The sequence below is a fragment of the Moschus berezovskii genome, chromosome 1 (genome assembly GCF_049115385.1).
Source record: "Moschus berezovskii isolate FMDL1 chromosome 1, NW_MosBer_1.0, whole genome shotgun sequence".
Lineage (NCBI taxonomy): Eukaryota > Metazoa > Chordata > Mammalia > Artiodactyla > Moschidae > Moschus > Moschus berezovskii.
In genome coordinates, this window is record NC_142460.1 from 102,106,416 (window position 1) to 102,118,700 (window position 12,285).

Genomic DNA, 12,285 nt, shown 5'->3' on the forward strand with positions numbered 1-12,285 from the left:
TGTCAAGTATTTTCTGCATAAAATACTTGAATACTTTCAGTTTCAAAATTGAAGATTACTAAGAAGCTCCTTGCCATACAGAAAAAACAAATTGATGCTGAAAAGTTTTACCAGTCCTATTTATGATAAAGTGAGAATAAAAGCAATGAATGGTATGTATAAAGAACTTTGGTTTGAGAGTGACAAAGGACATTATCAATACACATGAAGCGCGGTAAGATTTGCAAATGACTAGAAAATCTCACAACCTTCCAAACCAGTTCTGGTAATCCAGAGGACACACAGATGAGTTGGTCAGTCAACAGGTATATCTACAACTTTTTTTTGAATCTGTAGCAGGGACTCTGACTTTCTTATAAGAGTAGGACGCTTTGAGGACTTGTGATTGGTTTTCAAGCCAAGTGATTATTATAACAAAGTATAGTTTATAACTGTGGATGAAGTCTTAACCTAGCCTGAGAGTAATCACTAATATCCTCCTTATACCTACAGAGTGACCTAGATGATTTTATACAGCTCTTAAGTGATACTCATAAGAACCTGATATCATCACAAGGGCAAAAAGTGGTTGTATTTGCATCTTTTCCTTGTCAAAGTGGGATGTTTCCCCTTTCTTTTAACTTTAGGGGAAAAAGCAGTAACTTTTTATATTGTACACTTTTTCTTGTTAAAATTTAAGATGGTTGTTTTTCAGCTTTGTGGGTAGTTTTACATTAGGCTGTTTCTGGCATATCTCTAAGATTTTCAGAAACTTAAGCAGTTTTTCTTAACTCTGAAAGCTATTTCATTTTGTGAGCTAATTACATTAGGAACTAAAGTTGAAGAAGTTATATCTTATAGCTTTATAACTTTTTGCACTTTCTACTTTGGGAATTGACTTTAAATGATAGTGGCACGATCATGGTGGGTAAGTTTAGTGGCATTTGATGTATGTGACTCAATGGAAGGACAGACAGTGATATCACTGCATTTGAATATAAATGTATAGTGATAACACCATGTAATCCCCACTGATATTAAGAAATAGAGAATTGCCAGGAAATTGTAGAAAATTTCTGCATGTTGCTTCCAAATTACACCCATTCTCCTCCCCATAGGTGACCACTATGCTAACCTGTATAATAATTCACTTTTTAATACCAGTGGTTCTCATAGAATGGTCTGGCATCCACATCATCTGGGAATTTGTTAGAAATGCAAATTCTTGGGCTTTTTCCCAGATCTAATACACTTACACATTTTTGTAGGATGTATATTTAATATGATTAAAGTATGAAACATTGATTCTCAAACTTGAGCATATACCAGAATAACCGGGGTGGTCTATTAAGACACAGATCCTGGGTCCTACACTTACGGTTTCTGATGATCTCTTTCTGTTTTAATCACTGATTTTAATTTTCCTATGTGCTGAACATATTTGACTCTGCGCTAGTCATTTCACTTGAAAGATTATTTTGTAGGAAGAACTGTGAGACTTGTAATGAAAATACTTTGCTCCAAAGAGTATTTGTGTTTACTTCTGCCAGGCACCTAGGGGCACTACCTGTCTGGGACCACCTGTTCAAAGTTTGCTATTTCCTGGATAACTCAAGGGATTGTTACTCTGTTTTAATTCTCTTCAAGTTAATTCCATTTTTGTTCACCTTCACTCTGAGATCCTGGAACCCAGACTGATGTAGGGGAAGGTCTCCTGTCAGACTCTCTGACTTGCATGGACCCAGAGTTTAGTTTTCTATCCCCTTCTACATCCTGAAAGGCTGTCAGAATGGAGGTTCTAATTTTCTGGGATTGTCTTCAGGAGTGTTTACTTCTCTAGATTGTTGACTTCTCTTTACTTTTGCCTGATAATTCCTTACCATTTTATAATCTCTTTGATGTTTTTAAAAATATTATTTCAAATATATTTTATCCAGCTTTTTAGTTGTTTTCAGCTGTAGGCCTGATTCAAACAGCCTGAACTACCATTTGCAGAAACGGGAAATCTGGAAAATATATTCATAATGCACAGCAGTTTATCAAAATATTGTGGTTTTTCAAAATATTAAAAATACATGGATGTTGAGGCCCTTAAGAAAAGACTTCTATTTTTAACTTATACCTTTATCCAGACATGGTACACACAAGATGATTTTGATACAGAAACTCTCCTTGTGTAAAGATTCCCAGGGTTTCATATTTATGAGCATTAACCACTCCAAACTGCTCTTATTTTTACTAGTGGGTTCCAAGGAATGCTTCCCACAATTCAGAAAGCCTCACAAAATGCAGAGATGTGCCTAGTACAGGATCTATTTCACAGTTCATGGCACTTTCTTTGAGGTTTGATTTTTCCATAGCTTTAACAAGTCTGGAGACATGAAATTTGGGATGCATAAATGGTTTATATTCTTATCCCTAGGAAAGTTTCTGTTTGTGATAGCACATGGAGTGCCCCAAACTTTATTTATTGTCAAGTTCTAATCATTTTAGCCACCTCCCTCCCCGCCTTCCAAAATATGTCACATCATCTCTTTTTCCTATGTCAGGTTGATCCCTTGAGGTAGACAAGATTCTCAATGAGAAAATACCTCTTCCCAACCTGTTCCTGATGACTCAGAACACCTGCTTTCTGGGCAAGGATGAGTCTCTTATATTTATCTTTAGAGATCTTTTGAAGGGGACTGAAAATAGAAATACACTACTCCTGCATTTGACCAAGTACTAGTGCCTGTTTCCTTCAGCTCAAACTCAAGAGGAGCATATATAGATAGGATTGGGGACTATGGTTAGGACAGGGACAGCAGGGACCAGGAAGTGTCTTCAGGGTTTAGGGAATGGATCATTTCTGTAACAGCTCCAGTTAAATGACCCAACTATAGTTAATCCTGTTTCTTGACCTTTGGAAAGTAAGCCGGTAGGCTTTTCAGAGGTCAGAGGTGGTTATAATTTGGTGAGATATTTGAGCACTCTAATTAGTGCATAATAGTTAGGATTATTAATCATCCCTGTAGGCTAGGCTTGGGGCAGGAATGCATAAACTCTGACAGTTATTTCTAGAGTCCTTCAAGGATGCTTGACAGTCACTTGATGAATTCTAGGATTCCCTGAAAGCAGTAATGGTTGACTGTGGGAAGAGCCCATGACCCCTGGAAGACTGTGAGTCAGGATAAATGTCAGAACTTAAACCTGGCAGTAGCAGGAATTAGCTTATCTCAGATGAAGGCTATAACTCAACTAGCTAGAATGCCTTAAGGTAATAAGACAGGTGCTGCTCCCCAGTGGCTTTCTTTTCTCTCCCTGAGATGTGCCCTGAATCTGTGGGTTTATGGGACTAATGCAGGATGGGAATCCCACCAGATTACAGGGGCACTGAGTCTCTTCAATTTGTTTCTTTATAAATTTAGAGGGTAATGTCATTGATAGATAAACCAGTAAATCTGTACTCTAGCTACCTTGCTATGGGACCTAAAGTTCATGTTTTGAATACAGACCTTCAAACTGAACCAAAGAATATAGAAACTATCCAGTTCAGAGCTACACATAACAATGGGCCTTTCCAGAGGGCTTTTGCAGCCGTGGACTTCTTAAATTACAAGTCATGATCCACCCCTTAGTTGATAGCTTTTGTCTAGACCAATACAATGACTCCAGATCAACATGCTGCCATTGCTTTCATAGAACTCATCACTTAAAAACAGAAATATTTATTTCTCAAATAATAAATTTCCTTAATATAAATCCCCAGTTTATTACAAGGCATGGAGAGCCAGGACCACATGAAATTCACTTAGTTTAGCCACTTCCTTATGGATATATCTTATTGAATCCCATGTGTTTTGGGAATTGTCTGGGATTTAGGCATTTTCCCTATTTAATAGCACATGATCCGTCTTCCTTCCTAACTAGAATATAATATTAAGAAGATGTGGTTTTAGACCACTATATATCTTATGGCTGCCATTCCTTCAGCATTCAGTTCAGTCCAGTCACTCAGTCATGTCTGACTCTTTGCGATCCCATGGACTGCAGCACGCCAGAAGCCTGCCTATCCATCACTAACTCCTGGAGCTTGCTCAAACTCATGTCCATTGAGTAGGTGGTGCCTTGATGCAACTCTTCAGCATTAGGGTTATATGTGTGTGTGTGTATGTAAATGTGTGTGTGTGTGCGTGTGTGTGTGTATAAGCTTTATCACAGATCTCTATAGTGCTTTGTTAATCTAAACTTTGGAAATTATAGATTCTGTTTTGGATCCTAATAAGGATTTGGGGGAGCCATTTAGTGGCTCCCAATGCTGATCTAGTGAGCCCCACATAGCAGCTCCTACTGTATTTCACAGGCAGCCAATGGATTTGTCCTCATATCCAACAGGTAGGAGAATTAGGAGTGGGGCTACACTTTTTGCCAAAACCCAGAGTCCAGGTTTTGGTACTTAATATGGGTGTTATAGGATAAGATCTTTATAAGCATCCTTGATGTTACAAGCGCTAGTGCCTATTCCCTTCAGCTCAGATTCAAGCATATATAGTTAGGGTTGGCACTATGCTTAGGACAGGGACAGCAGGGACCAGGAAGTGTCCTCGGGGTTTGGGGAATGGATCATTTCTGTAGCAGCTTCAGTTGAATGACCAACTACAGTTAACCCTGTTCCAGCTGATAGAGATTTCATAAGTCTAGTGTGCCCCCATCCTCACTTGTGTCTTCTGACTAGAGTAGGACTTTCATGATCACTTTTAAGTTTAGCCTTTGCATAAGCTATACAGGTTCTGAAATTTGCCTGGGTTTTTACTTGGCATGATATGATTTCCCATCCTTCATTTGTTCTGATATGAAGTATGGATCTTCACAGTTGAGATCTGTAGTATTCTATATATGCAGCCTCTACACTAATTAGATAACTTGGCATATTGACAAATAATATGCAATTTAGTCTTTTGAGGAAAGTCAGTTATCAAAGGCATTCTGAATTACATAAGATGTCTAGTGTGATCATTCCTTCAAGACAGAGCTGCTGTCATAACCAGTGCTGTTGTATTAGAATAAGGACCTCTAGCTTATGGCTATAACCTTATTTAAATTGGTATTATAGCCAGACCTTCTAAAATTTATCTTCACTATCTCCTATCTTAACGTGGGTTACAGATAATCTCTTTGAATGTTTTCCATAAAGAGTTGGCTCCAGCTAACAGCTGTATGTTATTGGTATCAAACTTTTGGCAGCACTGGGTCAGGATCCTAGTTCAAGAGTCCCCAGGCTCTTGGTGCTCATCCACTTTACTAGGAACTACTACATGGAATAATGCAATAAATACCTTTGTCCTACTGCACATCTTTGTGTAACTACAGTGAAGTTTTCATTGAGAAGACTTTCAAGTGAGGATGATCTCAAGAACCCTAGGAAGCACAACCAGTGTTCTCAAGGAAGGGAGTGGTTCTCTCATTGGTTTTGGCGGCCACCCAGCCTATTTCTTCTCTCACATCCTTCCAAGCTTTATCTGAATGGCTGGAGAGGATTAGCCAATGGTACAAATTGTTATGGAAGGAATGGTAAAATCATCCAAAGAGTATATCTGAGTCAGATGCCTTCTATAGCTGTCCAGAGTCATCGTTTGGTAACCCAGAGTGAACCATGGTAGTTAGCTAAAGATTCTCTTTTGTACAGGGAGGAAAGGAGAGGATGGAGCAAATATAGTAGTAAGTCTCTTCTTTCTTTACTACCCATTCAGTAGACATACGGGTCATGGTGGAGAGTTCTGACAAAACGTGGTCCACTGTAAAAGGGAATAGCAAACCACTTCAGCATTCTTACCTTGAGAACCCCATAAACAGTATGAAAAGACAAAAAGATAATGACACTGAAAGATGAACTCCCCAAGTCAGTAGGTGCCCAATATGCTACTGGAGAAAAACAGAGAAATAGCTCCATAAAGAATGAAAAAGCTAATCCAAAGCAGAAACAGTGCCTGCCTGTGGATATGTCTGGTGGTGAAAGTAAACTCCAATTCTGCAAAGAACAATATTGCATGGACCTGGAATTTTAGGTCCATGGATCAAGGTAAATTGGAAGTGATCAAACAGGAGATGGCAAGAGAGAACATCAACATTTTAGGAATCAGTGAACTAAAATGGACTGGAATGGGTGAATTTAATTCAGATGACCTCTGTATCTACTACTGTAGGCAAGGATCCCTTAAGAGGAAATGTAGTAGCTCTCATAGTCAGCAGGAGTCCAAAATGCAGTACTTGGATTCAGTCTCAAAAAAGACCAAATGATCTTGGTTCATTTCCAAGGCAAACCATTCAGTATCACAGTAATCCAAGTATATACCCCAACCAGTAATGCTGAAGAAGCCAACATTGAATGGTTCTATGAAGACCAATAAGATCATCTAGACCCAACACCCAAAAAAAGATGTCCTTTTCATCATTGGGGACTGGAATGCAAAAGGAGGAAGTCAAGAGATACCTGGACTAACAGGTAAGTTTGGCCTTGGGGTGCAAAATGAAATGAAAGGCAATGAGTTTTGCCAAGAAAATACACTGGTCATAGCAAACACCGACTTCCAACAACACAAGAGACGATTCTACAAATGGACATCACCAGATGGTCAATACCAAAATCAGATGATTATATTCTTTGCAGCCAAAGATGGAGAAGCTCTATATGGTCAGCAAAAACAAGACCAGGAGCTGAACACTGTAGCTCAGATAATGAACTTCCTAATGCAAAATTCAAACTTAAGTTGAAGAAGGTAGGGAAAACCACTAGGCCATTCAGTTATGACCTAAATCAAATCCCTTACGATTATACACTGGAAGTGATAAATAGATTGAAGGGATTTGACCTGATAGAGTGCCTGAAGAACTATGCATGAAAGTTCATAACATTGTACAGGAGGCAGTGATCAAAAACATCCCCAAGAAAAAGAAATGTCAAAAGACAAAAGGTCTGAGGAGGCCTTACAATTAGCTGAGGAAAGAAGAGAAGCAAAAAGCAAAGGAGAAAAGAAAAGATCTACCCATCTGAATGCGGAGTTCCAAAGAATAGCAAGGAGAGATAAGAAAGCCTTCCTAAGGGAACAATGCAAAGAAATAGAGGAAGACAATAGAATGGAAAAGACTAAAGATCTCTTCAAGGAAATTAGAGATACCAAGGGAACATTTCATGCAAAGATGGGCACAATAAAGGACAGAAATTGTATGGCACTAACAGAAGCTGAAGATATGAAGAAAATGTGGCAAGAATATACAGAAGAACTATACAAAAAAGATCTTAATGACCTGGATAACCATGATGGTGTGATCACTCGCCTGGAGCCAGACATCTTGGAGTGTGAAATCAAATGGGTCTTTGTTTGCATCACTACAAATAAAGCTAGTGGAAGTGATGGAATTCCAGCTGAGCTATTTCAAATCCTAAAAGATGATGTTGTTAAAGTGCTGCACTCAACGTGCCAGCAAATTTGGAAAACTCAGCAGTGGCCACAGGACTGGAAAAGGTCAGTTTTCATTCCAATCCTGAAGAAGGGCAATGCCAAAGAATGTTCCAACTACCATACAGTTGCACTCATTTCACATCCTAACAAGATCATGCTCAAAATCCTCCAAGCTAGGCTTCAACAGTATGTGAACTGAGAAATTCCAGATGTACAAGCTGGATTTAGAAAAGGAAGAGGAACCAGAGATCAAATTGCCAACATCCATTGGATCATAGAAAAAGCAAGACAATTCCAGAAAAACATCTACTTTATTGACTATGCCAAAACCTTTGACACTGTGTATCACAATAAACTATGGAAAATTCTTAAAGAGATGGGAATACCAGACCACCTTATTTGCCTTCTGAGAAACCTGTATGCAGGTCAAGAAGCAACAGTTAGAACTGAACATGAAACAACATACTGGTTCAAAATTGCAAAAGGAGTGCCTCAAGGCTGTATATTGTCACCCTGTTTATTTAACTTATATACAGAGTATATCATGTGAAATGCTGGACTGGATGAAGCACAAGCTGGAATCAAGATTGCCAAGAGAAATATCAATAACCTCAGATATGCAGAGAACACCACCCAATGGCAGAAAGTGAAAAGGAACTAACAAGACTCTTAATGAAGGTGAAATGGAGTTAAAAAGCTGGCTTGAAATTCAACATTCAAAAAACAAAGATCATAACATTTAGTCCCATCACTTCATGGCCTATAGATGGGGAAACAATGGAAACAGTGACAGACTATTTTCTTGGGCTCCAAAATCACTGCAGATGGTGACTGCAGTCATGACATTAAAAGATGCTTGCTCCTTGAAAAAAAAGCTATGACAAACCTAGACAGCATATTAAAAAACAAAGATATTACTTTGCCAACAAAGGTCCATCTAGTTAAAGTTATGGTTTTTCCGGTAGTCATATATGGATGTGAGAGTCCTACTATAAAGAAGGCTGAGCACCAAAGAATTGATGCTTTTGAATCACGGTTTTGGAGAAGACTTGAGAGTCCCTTGGACTGCAGGGAAATCAAACCAGTCAATCCTAAAGGAAATCAACCCTGAATTTCATTGGAACAACTGATGTCGAAGCTCCAATACTTTGGCCACCTGATGTGAAGAGCCGACTTATTGTAAAATACCCTGATGCTAGGAAAGATAGAAAGGAGGATAAGGGGATGACAGAGGACAAGATAGTTGGATGGCATCACTGACTCAATGGACATGAGTTTGAGCAAGCTTCAGGAGATGGTGAAGGACAGGGAAGCTTGACATGCTGCAGTCCACGGGATTGATGGAGTCGGATACGACTGAGTAACTGAACAACGACAGTTTCCAGGCCTCTCTGTTGTTAAGTCTATTAGCTTGTAGACTCCTGGAGGGGTCCCTGTGGCTTGTTTTCCATGAAACATCTGTGTTTCAACCAACCCCACTCTATACCCCACCCTACGTACCTGCAAGTCTGTTACCTGCACATAAAACCTCCTGTTCCCGTGTTCTCAGTGCGGAAAGTATTCTGGTCTGAGGATGTTGGCCTCCCCACTAAGGCATTTTTCTCAGACCTGTCTGAACTTTGGGTATTAAGGTTGAAGAGCAGACAGTAAGGTTTGCAATCTCTATTCCTTTTCTTGGTATTTCCTTACCATGGCATTCATAGATTGCCCATCAATTTGGGCTTTTTGTACCCTACCTTTTAAAAGCCAGACCAATATGTCTTTCTACTGAAACTACTTTTTTCTCTTTTTTTACATTTCCCTCCATTTTCCTTTGGTTATTTTGGGAACTGAAATTCCCAGAAGTCTTCCTAAGCCATCTTTTCTAAAACTGTGTATAGTTAACTGTGCTAGTTAACTACTCCTTTATTTTTTTTTTCTTCTTTATTAATAGAATCCTGCTTTGCATGGTGGTGACAATGTGCTCAGCTAAAAAATTGCATTGTCCACTCTCTACTACTGATAAGGATGACAGGGTAACACAGTTCTTGTCATGAGGTATAACTAAAGGTAGGGCAGGGTTTCTAGTAAAGTTCCTTAAAAGAGAGTTTTAAGGCATGGCCTTAGACATTCGCCCTATTGCCCTAATTTCTTCCCCTTCTTTCTACCTGCATCTTAGAGGAGATGCTGGACATAGAATAGATATCTAGCAACAAGATGACCATGGGAGGAAACCCAAGTGAATAACTTGGGGTCACATCTGAAAAGGCTGGATTAACAAGCAGATTTTTTGGGCTCCAAAATCACTGCAGATGCTGATTGCAGCCATGAAATTAAAAGACGCTTACTCTTTGGAAGGAAAGTTATGACCAACATAGATAGCATATTAAAAAGCAGAGACATTACTTTGCCAACCAAGGTCCATCTAGTCAAGGCTATGGTTTTTCCCGTGGTCATGTATGGATGTGAGAGTTGGACTGTGAAGAAAGCTGATCACCGAAGAATTGATGTTTTTGAACTGTGGTGCTGGAGAAGACTCTTGAGAGTCCCTTGGACTGCAAGGAGATCCAACCAGTCCATTCTAAAGGAGATCAGTCCTGGGTGTTCATTGGAGGGACTGATGCTAAAGCTGAAACTCCAATATTTTGGCCACCTCATGCGTCGAGTTGACTCACTGGAAAAGAGTCTGATGCTGGGAAGGATTGGGGGCGGGAGGAGAAGGGGACAACAGAGAATGAGGTGGCTGGATGGCATCACCGACTCTATGGACATGAGTTTGAGTGAACTCCGGGAGTTGGTGATGGACAGGGAGGCCTGGCGTGCTGTGATTCATGGGGTCGCAAAGAGTCGGACACGACTGAGTGACTGAACTGAACTGAACTGAACTGAACAAGCAGATACGTCTATGTGTGAATTTGTACAGATTTCATAATTTCTGTGCCCTGCCACCACCCACGCCACCTTAGGGTTGTGGAGAAAAGTCCCCGTGTCACAACATATCCATAAGGCTCACATATCTCTAACATCATTTACAGTAAGACTGTGCTGCCATAATTTACTCCCACCATATGAGACCTAGACTTCTTTTGCATCTAAATCCATTAAAAGTAATTATTTGGCCTCTTAAACCCAAGTTCAGAAGATAACATTTATTAGTGGGAGGTCTAAGATCCTCCAGTAGAGTGGTATCACACAGTTTGAAAGAAGTTCAATAGATAGAAAATTAGTCGATTTTGACAATTAGATTTTTAAAAGAAGATTAATATCCACAGGTACTAGGTTATAAAAGAGTAATATAAACATACCATGACGCGGTCCTACAACACATTACCAGTTTTAAATTATGTATTTGGAGAGAGGAACAAGATGGCGGAGGAATAGGACGGCGAGACCACTCTCTCCTCCACAAATTCATCAAAAGAACTTTTGAACGTGAGTAAAGTCCACAAAACAACTTCTGAATGCTGGCAGAGGACGTCAGGCACCCAGAAAAGCAGCCCATTGTCTTCGAAAGGAGGTAGGAAAAAACATAAAAGATAAAAAGCGAAACAAAAGAAGTAAGGACGGAGCTCCGTCCCGGGAAGGGAGGCTTTAAAAAGAGAGAAGTTTCCAAACACCAGGAAACATTCTCACTGGCGAATCTGTGGCGAGCCTTGGAAGCTCAGAGGGCCACATAACCCTCTTTTTTTTTAAGATTTTTTAAAAACCCACAGATTACCCGCCAAACGGTAACTCCCAGCGGAGAAGCAGCGCAGACGCCTGCATATGCCATTCGCAAGCGGGGGCTGGGCAGGGAGGAGCCGGCTGAACTGCTTAGAGAGAGGACTGGGCTTGAATGCCGCGAGAACAATTTGAGAGAACTGGGGAGAGCAAAGCAGACTGTGGGATAGCTTCCCCACGAAAAGGCGGAAAGCTCTAACCTATGACTTGGCCAGCCCCGCTCACAGAATAAATGACTGAGCAGAGCGAGCCGGCTGCAGTCGGCCCATCCCCCATTCCCCGCCGAGACAGGCAGGGAGCGCAGCCAGAGCCAGAGCGGGCAACCGCGGCCCCAGAAAGGCATCCGATACAAACTGCAGGCAGGCTTGTTGCTATTCAGGACTTCTTGGGCTCGGGCCGGTCGATATCCCCCTGAGAAGGTGCGCCGGTTGTACACCCAGAAAACTGAGTGGCGGGGACTGGGGAGGCGCTAAGTCGCAGAGACCGTGCTCGCCAAACACCTGGTCCCCTGAGCTGCTCGGACTGGGGAAGGCACAAAACGCAGGCCCAACCAAGTCTGCGCCTTTGTGGAGTACCTGAGAACCTGAACTTGAGCCGCTCAGACCTGGGAAGTGCATACAACCCGGTGCCGGCCTCGCACAGTTCCCGGCAGAGCAACCTAGAGCCTGTGCAGTGTAGACTGGGACAGCATACGTGCTGTGAGCGGGGGCAAACCCAGTGTGGTCGAGACGCTGCGAGCACTCCCCACAGACGCCAGAGATAATCAACTGCAGCGTTCCTCCCTTCCCAGAACAGGACTGAACAACTGAGCCTTAAAAAGTGTCCACCCACCCTCTAGTATCAGGGCGGAAATTAGACACTGAAGAGACCAGCAGACAGAAGCTAAAACAGAGGGAACCACCTTGGAAATGACAGATAGAGACGTCTAGAGACTACTCCAAGAATAAGACCAAAAACCAGAGGCAAGAGGCTTAAGCCCGAATCCTGAGAACACCAGAGAAGTCCTGACTCCAGGGAACATTAATCGATAGGAGCTCATCAAACGTCTCCATACCTATGCTAAACCCAAGGGTCAACAAGTTCCAGAGCAAGACATACCACGCAAATTCTCCAGTAACACAGGAAACTAGCCCTGAGCTTCAATATACAGGCTGCCCAAAGTCACTCC